This window comes from Bubalus kerabau, chromosome X (assembly GCF_029407905.1).
Source record: "Bubalus kerabau isolate K-KA32 ecotype Philippines breed swamp buffalo chromosome X, PCC_UOA_SB_1v2, whole genome shotgun sequence".
NCBI classification, from domain to species: domain Eukaryota; kingdom Metazoa; phylum Chordata; class Mammalia; order Artiodactyla; family Bovidae; genus Bubalus; species Bubalus kerabau.
The window spans coordinates 23,925,556-23,933,587 of record NC_073647.1 but is presented as its reverse complement, the minus strand read 5'-3'; the positions used below and the strand labels follow the sequence as shown (position 1 = coordinate 23,933,587).

The 8,032-nt window shown below is 45.6% G+C and overlaps 1 long non-coding RNA gene across 1 annotated transcript; it reads right to left on the bottom strand.

Moving 5' to 3' along the window:
- Window positions 1–797: 797 nt before the first annotated feature.
- On the bottom strand, window positions 798–4,173 carry LOC129640296 (uncharacterized). Its single transcript, XR_008708728.1, has 2 exons — window positions 3,803–4,173; window positions 798–1,438 (listed from the first exon to the last, which is right to left on the bottom strand). It is a non-coding gene; the product is annotated as an uncharacterized LOC129640296 (long non-coding RNA).
- Window positions 4,174–8,032: the final 3,859 nt, after the last annotated feature.

The window sequence follows — 8,032 nt, the reverse complement described above, 5'->3', positions numbered from 1 at the left end:
TAGAAAATGTATAGCCCTCATCTCATTTAAGCCTCACTTCAGCTCTAAGATGAATGTAATATTACTACCCCAAGCCTCACATCTAGGAATCTCTGTCACATCTCTGCCAAGAGCTGCGATATGAACTCAGCTCTGTTCTCTCCATGGCCCACTGCACCATATACATTCATGAGAGTAACAGGGAACTCGGTTTGTGACATCGAAACCCAAGAATTTATCTCTTTGTTCCTCCTTGGAAGAGTCCAGTTACCTTTATTTATTTTCATTTATTTATTTCTTGAAGAAATAGTACAAGATTCAAAAGACAGAAAGAGGTATAGGGTGAAAAGAAAATCTCCCTTCCTCCTTGGTTCCCAGATACCCAGTTCCCCTTCCTGAAGACTACCACTCATACTTGTTGCTTGTGTATCCTTCCAGAATGTTCATCTCTTTACTTGTTTATACCTAAGGACAAATGTGAGCAACCTGCCTTGGCTGGGAAGCCTTGGTGACAGCATTTGGGATGAGATCAAGAAGGCCACCCATTGTGCTTAGCCACAGAGAGCAAGATAGGCAAAATTCATCCTCAGGGTCACTCCATTTCAGTGAGTCTTCTCACCTCTATTCCCCTACTGTCCTGCTTACCCTGACCTATCCTTCCCTCCCAAGGGAGAACCACTGGCTTCAGACAGCTCCTGTTCTGTTCCCTTGTTCAGAACCCAGCCTGCTGTGCCTCAGGAGCTGTCTTGGTTGAGTTCATCCCCCCTAAGGAACCGATGGGTGTCTGGATTGATGAGCCACCGTTTTCACAAAACATGTTGACATTTTAACAAGGGGCTCCAATCAAAAGAGTAACTTGAATAATGGGGATTTCAGATGCTTTGTCATGACAAGCCAACAGGATAGCATTTTTTTTTTCCTCAAAAGGTGTGACCTTGTGACTTTTCTTCTCTCCTTCCTGCATGCGTGTCAGACCAACTGGGTACCTGGAAACTTGGGCCACCTGAAATTGCTCGACTCTCGGTGCAGTGAGGACTCTGACCATGATCTTTTTTTCCTTTCAGGATGTGGACACACGAGTTTTTGAAACAAAATCTCTAACCCTGTAGACAGTTCTCCCCTAATATAGGCTCATGTCTTCTCTACCAAAAGAGAGGAAACAACTATTACAATGAATAGGAGAATTATTCTAGCTTTAATATTCACTAAATGCTATCTCATTCTGCCCCTTCCAAAATAATATTTAGAATACGAAGTTGGAGCAGATGGTTTTACAAATTCAACATTTTCCACAATCTGGGGGTGGGGGAAAGTGGGATTTCTGCCGGGATTTATTTATGAAATCTTTGTTTGTGAATGGAATTCATTTTGATTTCCTCAGGTAATATTCTTCTCACACTATTAGACACAGCTTCACAACTCAAGGAAGAGAAACAGTTGGGATCTTCATCAAAGTAGTCTGCATTGGGAAAAAAAGAGCATTTTCAGCTGTGGCATTACAGGCTTTGCACATAGTAGCATCAAAAGATATGTTTATCAATTGAAGCAATGAATAGAAGAATTAGACAGGAAGTAAAAGTTGTGGTGCTTTCCTCAGATAGTTTAATCTAAATCTGGGGTGAATTAATTCATCCTGACAGCATTGTTAGGCAATTACAAGTGCATCCGCTCAACCTGCATTATGACTTACGAGCTGTGTTATTCACAGTAACCTTAACCAAGGGGAGGCTAGTCATGGGCAAAGACTGGAGGCCTTCAGGAAGAGACAACACAAAATAATAGCACACCTATCTGTATCTCCTATGAAATTGATATTCTTGCTCTGAATGTTCAGCTGTTTCTCAAGTTTGAGAGTGCCTAGTGGTACAGAGCAGAGAAGGCAATGGCACCCCACTCCAGTCCTCTTGCCTGGAAAATCCCATGGGCGGAGGAGCCTGGTAGGCTGCAGTCCATGGGGTCGCTAAGAGTCGGGCACGACTGAGCGACTTCACTTTCACTTTGCACTTTCATGCGTTGGAGAAGGAAATGGCAACCCGCTCCAGCGTTCTTGCCTGGAGAATCCCAGGGACGGGGGAGCCTGGTGGGCTGCCGCCTATGGGGTCGCACAGAGTCGGACACGACTGAAGCGACCTAGCAGCAGCAGCAGCAGCAGCCGTGGTACAGAGGGCGCAAGATTTCACTCAGTGCTAATGGAATCAAGTTTCTGGCTGCCATACGTCTGATGGCAGCATCCAGATTGCAGTTTTAGAACCTGTGGCCCAAGAGGCTGGACATCCTGCCCCATTGGCTGAGTTACTGTCACAAATAACGAGCATCTCGGTGCTGGCTGCAGGCACCTGGGCTCTCCAGGTCTATAGCTTGGTCTAGCAACATTACAATCCAGGATGTGGTATTTACTACTGCTCTTTCAAAGAAAAACATGTCCATTTGTGTTGTATATTTGCTAATGAAACAATATCCCTCAGAGGCAGCAGGGGAGCCAGCAGTAACTCACCTTCTTAGAAAAATATTCCCCAATCAGTCACAGCTATTGTTATCCAAGGAACTCCCACAATTTGGCCCCCCATATGCCATGCTTCATCAGTGCCTCCATATGAGCACCAACATATCTTCAGGTTAGCTGGCCAGAGTTTGATGGATGCTTGTGGCCAAGGAAAGATTTTCTTCATATGCACCACCAGGCAGAAATGGAGACAGACTCCAACATTAGTCAATGAGCTTAAACTGGAAAATGATGTTTCTTCACATGGTCCTGAAGCTGATAGACACTTTGCAGATGGTCCATCTTGGCCCCCACTCCACCCTCCACCATGTTGAAGGTAAGGAAATGTCACTCTGAGTAGGGAAGTGATGTGCCCAAGGTCACAGAGTTAGTGGCTTAAGCCAAAGCCTTCTGACTCCAAATTTGGTGCTTTTATTTTTTTTTTTTTAACCTATCATACTGCTTCCAGATTGGCTGCAGCTCTTGGAAACAGAACTGCTGAAGGAGCCAATAGAATGAAAACTACAATGGATGAGGCTGTTCCACCACCAGCACTGAGATGGTGGGAGAATGACTACAGCCAGGCCACCAGAGGCATTCTGTGTGTTGACTGGAATCTACTTTGGTCTTTAAGAAAGGAAAACAACCTGCAGTACGATACAGCCGGAAGCACAGAACACGAAGTCATTACATCACCACCTCAAGGTTCTTAAGTTCTTGCTCTAGTTTGCCTTTCTCTTTACCTTAGGCTTTCAGACCAATCCTTTCACTACCCTTTCCCTCCTAACACCCAACTTCAACTCAACATCCGTCACTGTACCTAGAAACTTGGCTTCCTATGGAAGAAGGTGAGCATCTAAGAGTGACGTGCAGCGCAGCCTGTATTCTCAAGGGTGTGCGATGAGCAACTAGCCTGGAAGCCAGAAGACCTGAGTTCTGGCCCCAGTTCTGCTGCTGGTGGGCTGAGTGGCTGTCCATAAAGCATTCTCCTTTTCCTGCTTAAGGGCCCTCATCTGTAAAATAGGGGCTTGCACTGAACAGCATATAAGGTGCCCTTGGATTTTAACAGTGTGTGATGATCATTTGTAATTACCCATGAATGATTTTTTTACCTCCAGTCTTTTCTCTCCTCCATTAACCTAACCACCCACTGCATTGTACACACTCAGTTCAGTATGTGCATCTATGCACAGTTTCTCGGCCCAGAGTGAGCCTGGGTGTACACATGGATCTGTGCATGTCGTCTTGAGGAAGAATCATTTCCCAAGACGGCATCTGTGGCCTCATAGTAATTCAGTGTCTCTGGAATATGAGTGTAGGTAGCATAGCCTTTTCTCTCACCATTTGGGGAGCTTGTTTCTCAGGAGTGCCTTGGGCAGAGCCTAAAGATTTCAAAACGGAACTAGCTGCAGTTGACTTGACAGATGATGTCAACAAGTTGTGCACAAAGATTTTCCTCAGTCTTTCCTGTTTCTGCCTGACATTGAGCCCACACCAGGTGCTGCCATCTGAAACGACACCCCAGACAGTTAAAAATGGAAAACTCATCAAATTGTAGACTTCAAATGGGTAGATTATACCTCAAGAATCCTCTTAAAAATATAAAGCTCAATGTACAGACTGTTCACTCTGGGTACCTCAAAGAGTGAAAGTAAGTCTGAACCATAATGTGCAGTACAGGCAGAGCCAATTCACTTATCAAGGATGCCTCCTTCCCCTAGAGCCCAGTACAGGGACCAGCAGGTTACTGACATGCCCAGCAAAAAGGAACAGGATCTCTGTGCTGCTTATAGAATCTTCCAGTTCAAGCTCCACCTTCCCTAAAGGCAATAAACTGAGCTTTGCATGGAGACTGAGAGAAGCTACCTAAATGGGATGGAAGAGCCTTTGGATGTATAAAAAACTGGTTTGCCTGGACTGGAGCTCTTTTCAGTGGCAACACCAGAGTCCACTACATCTCTCACTGTGCAGGAAGGACCTTTGGTGCATCTGGGCAGCCCACCAGCCATCTTAGGGAAGCTGACAAGTTCTCTCCTCCTCTACTGTCACTCCTTGTTTCCCACATCTGGCTATGGGCCAGAAAGCCCCTGGAGCCCAGTGCCTGGAACACAGTAGGCACTCAATCAATGTTCTTTTAATTGAATTGAGACTCAAGTGACAGCAAGGACAAGCAGTCCAAGGAATTTAGGCCCAAAGTGAAGCCTTACTAAGTTAAAATATGGCCCAAATCACATCCTTCACCTGACTTCATTCATCTCCACACAAAAGTACAGATCATTTTCCTGGCAAGGAAACAGCCTCCGTTTGATGCTAACGCTGTATGAACTCAAGTCAGGAGGCCAGTTAACCTCATCAGTCTGGAAAAGCTGCAAAAGTCAAAACTACCCCAAACGGCATCTTACCAGAAGTGTTATCCAGTCGCAACCACCCATAACAGAAAAGCAGCCACTGCTTCCGCACATGCTCCTTCATTGCACAGTGGGACACAAAGACGAGGAACCCTGAGTCAGGAGGAGAAGGTCAGTCTCTTTCAGCTTCTTTCACTCAGGGTCACCAGTGCCTAGACTCAAGCCTACTCTTGTCACCATCAATACTCCTCCTAAGGAAACCCAAGGCTATTACTAGTTTTCTGAGGTCACCTTTCTAGCTCCCTCTCAACGGCAGTGAGAATAAGAGAGTGTATCAAGATTTCACATCAACCATAGTTTTCCTCCTGGGCTACTGTCCGTCCTAGAGCTTGAGAGGTCAGATGTGCAGTGAGAAGCAGCCTTTGAGATGGCTTTCAATGTAGCCCAGACCTTGGCATTCACATCCTTATGTAGTCTCCTCCCATATTGTACCAACAGAATAAAATATGGCAGAAGTGATGGCACATCATTTGCAAGATTAGGTTATAAAAGACATTGTACAATCTCTCTCTCTCTGGCTCCTTGTCTTTCTCTCCCTACCCACCCTGCCCCCACCCTCAGAGCTGATTAGAAGCTACAATGGTAATCATATTACAATATATAATGGGTAAAATGGAGTATAAGCTTTAAAAACCTTGTGAATCACTATATTGTACACCCGTAACTTAAATAATATTGTACAGCAACATTACTTCAATTTTAAAAAAAGAAAGAAGGGACTTCCCTGGTGGTCCAGCGGTTAAGACTCTGTGCTTCCAATGCAGGGGCCATGGGTTCAATCCCTGGTTGGGGAACTAAGTCCCCACATGCCACATGGCCAAAAATTAAGTAAATAAATAAATATATGCAACTTAAAATTTTTTTAATAAATAAAAATAAAACCATAAAGGCTTCCCTGGTGGTCCGGTGGTTAAGAATCCACCTTGCAATGCCAGGGACACTGGTTCAGCCCCTGATCTGGAAACATTCCACATGCCAAGGAGCAACTAAGCTTGTCATGCGCCACAACTAAATGAAGCCCGTGCACCTAAAGCCCATGCTCTGCAACAAGAGTTGTTGTTTAGTTGCTAAGTCATGTCCTACTCATTCATGACCCCATGGACTGTATCCCGCCAGGCTCCTCTGCCCATGGGATTCTCCAGGCAAGAATACTGGAGGAGGGGTGCCATTCTTTTCTCCAGGGCATCTTTCTGACCCGGGGATCAAACCTGATCAATCCCTGTTCCCCCTCATTGCACGCAGATTCTTGACTGCTGAGCCACCAGGGAAGCAACAAGAGAAGTCACCTCAATGAGAAGCCTGCACACCACAACTAAAGAGAGGAGCTCCCGCTCACCACAACTACAGAAAGCTTGCACAGCAATGAAGACCCAGTGCAGCCATAAATAAATAAAAATAAAAAAGAAAGAAAGAAAAAAGGGACATTAAATGCTCTGCCTCATGGAGTGGGGAGCTTTCTGTCTCTAGGGAGCTTCAGGTGGAGGCTTACTGTTACTTGATGGGAAGATCTGGCTTCCCAAGCCCCAGCCCTGAGACTCTCTGATTTCATGTGGGAGGCAGCAATCTGGAGGCTAAACAGAATGACACATCTCACTACCTCCCCTGAGGGGTTTATCTCCATTTGTAACCGAGCCACTGTGCTGAGGAAGCCAGCAGCACTCACTCTTGGGCTAAGCAGTGACCACCTGGAAGGTAGTCCAGCAACTTGATGAGAGCACACCCCAGTCTCGGTCTCAGAGCAGGTAAAACTCCTTCAACTTCAGCAGGAATAAGGGGGCCACAGTGACAAACAGCCCCTCTTACTGCTCTGATTTCCTGCACGGAGTTTAGCTGGTTCTCAGACTTAAAGGTTATTCTGTGAATTGCAATGAGCTGCGTGCCAGCTCTCCCTCTCTGCCTGACAGCCTCCCTTTTTCTTTCCAATAACAGATTGATCTGCTTACTCACTAGCACATAGCCATGAGGAAAGATGGCAGGTTTTTGCCACCTGTATTTTTATTTGTGCATCCCTCCTTCAGAAATAGCTCATCAAGAGCATCATTTTTTTCACACCTGACCACAGGGCAACCCCCTTCAGCCAAACTTGCAAACTTGCCATCTGTCTTTTAAATGGCTAATTTGTTCATTTGTTTCATTGCATTCTTGTTTTGAATATCTGGGACGTGTACGTGTGTGTGTATGTCTATGGAACTTGAGTTTTAAACTCCGAGATCCGAAAACCCCCTCTCTGCAAGATGGCACATTCTATCTTGTGGGCGGGACTAGGTACTAGTAAGGCTTGGTGATTGACATAAAGCTTATCTGACAGATCGAGACAGCCTGGCTCTGTCCATGCTGGATCTGTGGGGCTTTGGTTTTCGTCCTCAGGAGATATCTCATTGGATTCTGCATCTACCCATCCAGACTTCCCATTTAGAGACGACTCTCTCCTTCCAGTGTGAGAATGGAGCATGTGCTGTTTTACAAACACCCTTCCCCTGCTTGTAGCTCTAAACTTCTTTGCTTTTGGTTCTTTCGTCAGCTTTTGCTTTAATCCCTGTTTCCATAAGGTTGAGTGTGTTTCTCCTCAGAGCTCGTGGGCCTGAGAGAAGCCTGGAGTTAACTGCTTAGGAAGAAATCCACACAGGCATTTGGTTCTGAATCCACCTTCGTACACAGTCTAGAGCAAGGCACTTTCGTTTTCAAAGCATCATGCTGCTGAGACCGGGGTATCTCAGTGGAGGCCAGGTGAAGTCAGGAAGTAAAATGTAGAACCATCGCCAGGGCCTCGGTCAGTGATCTGGGATACGACCAAGTGCTGGCAGCCTCAAAGGAAGCCTGTGACACCGGTGTGCAGTGCTTCTAAAACCTCTGTCCCCACTGCCGGAAGGAATAAAGACGGCATGCGGACAAAAACAACTCACTTTGTGTCTCTTTATATTCCAATCAGAATTGGCTATATAAGGGACATCCCTGGTAGTCCAGTGGTTAAGACTCCACACTTCAGTGCAGGGAGCATGGGTTCGATTCCTGGTCAGATAACTAAGATCCTGCATGCCACTCGATGTGGCCAGAAAGTACAAGTTTTTGTGTGTTTTTTTTTTTTTTTTAATTGGCTGGTTGGTGGAATCCAGTGGAACAGAAAGTTTCTTTTTTTCTTAAATATTTTTTTGATGTAGACCAT